Raw genomic sequence first — 1,827 nt, forward strand, 5'->3', positions numbered from 1 at the left:
ATGCTTAATTATAAAACAAAACAAATCATTCATATATACCTGTTGGCTTTCTCTGCCAGGCTTATATACTAACGAAGAGGGCATCTCGAACACATGCGGACTTCCCCGATCATTCGAGAAACTTATCACGCACGCCCACCAGCGCCAACGCGCCAGCAGCGTCACGTGACTTCCGCTTTCGTAACAATAGTAATCTAGTTTTTCGATAAAGATTTCCATATAGTGTTACGTCTCCGTTTGTTAATTAACTTTCCGTAACTTCGTTCCGACGAAACTTTAGCGACACAAGTCCTTACTTAATAAAACTGGTTTATTCTTTCCGAATATAATTTTACGATACACTTAATTTCAACAATCGCGCTAAAACAAAGGCTATAACAACGAATTAACTTCAACAATACGTCTCTCTCTGACTGCAGTTCAATTACTCATTACCTACATACACACTATCGTCACGTTGTCACCCTCTTATATATATACCAGACTACCCTATATCTAGTAATCTCCCGACTATTCCCGAAGGTTCGAGAGGTGGCATGACATTAGTCATGTGACCTCGTTGACGCAACAATAGTATTGCAACGTTGTTCTTTCGTTGGCGGGTTCTTTTAAATTAACTGGCAAAATATTTCAAAGTCCAGTCTACGTAACGATAAGCGAATTAATTTAATTATTCCTTAACGTTTTAACAAGCTCAGATACTATGGTAACTTATACGCCATGTTTATAGCCAGTAAATATTAACTTCTTTGTACAACTCCACAGCTGGTCGATCAAATATCTGGAAACAAAACACTGACTGATTCATCGCTAGCTGAAACAAAAAATGCTCTTTGACAAATTTACCATACCGAATAGAAATAACTCTCTCTTCCAGATGTTTCATTGAACCTTGTTATTTATAGCCTACTCCTCGAATGTACTAGAAAATATGACGTTAAAAATTGTTAACTTTTCTACGCCTGAATTATTAAACTTTTCGATCACGAGCCCTTTAACTAACATCTTAAATTACAATATTAATAAATGTATATAGCTTATAACAATAGTTTAAATTAGACACCAGAGGGTATGGCAAAATATAATTTGCTTATCTGTAGTGCAAAACTACTCGAAGGCTATACGAGATATTCGTCCATAATTCCATAGTGTTAAACCAACACCGTCCACCGCCAACGCTTGGGCTACTCTTGCTAGGCCAAATAGTGGGATTGACCATTGTTCTTGTAATGTACCCACGGATCTAAAGAGATGAACACGATTTCTTTTTACGGTAACAGGATGCCAACCACAGAACCTCAACTCCCAAATACAACTCGATAACCATTGGGTCGCACTCGCCCTACTGTAAAGGTTTGAATTTCGCACAAAACTACACAAGGGCTATTTGCGTTAGACATCCCTAATTTTGCAGTGTAAGACTAGAGGGAAGGCAACTAGTTATCACCGCCAACTTTTGGGCTACTGTTTTACCAACGAATAGTGGGATTGACCGTCACTTTATAACCCCCCTACAGCTGAAAGGACGTGCATAATAATAAAAAATTTTAATTGTGGTAAACGAAAAAATAATTTAATCTAAATAACAGTTTTTTTTCTTCCAGATTTACAAAATATCCTTACGTGATAGAAAAAAATGAATATTATTTTCGAAATCTCCGTTATTAAAACAACTTTTATGAAGTTTAAATTCACAGGCCTGTGTAATCGAGAAATGGATTGGCTCTAGTACTGTTGTTTTCAGTATTAAAAGTAGCGTGAGCCATCTAGCAGTGAAAAAAGAAACTAAAACATTTCATTTCTTTTGTTATGTTTTAAGATTTCCTT

This window comes from Limulus polyphemus, unplaced genomic scaffold, assembly GCF_000517525.1.
Source record: "Limulus polyphemus unplaced genomic scaffold, Limulus_polyphemus-2.1.2 Scaffold4493, whole genome shotgun sequence".
Taxonomy (NCBI): domain Eukaryota; kingdom Metazoa; phylum Arthropoda; class Merostomata; order Xiphosura; family Limulidae; genus Limulus; species Limulus polyphemus.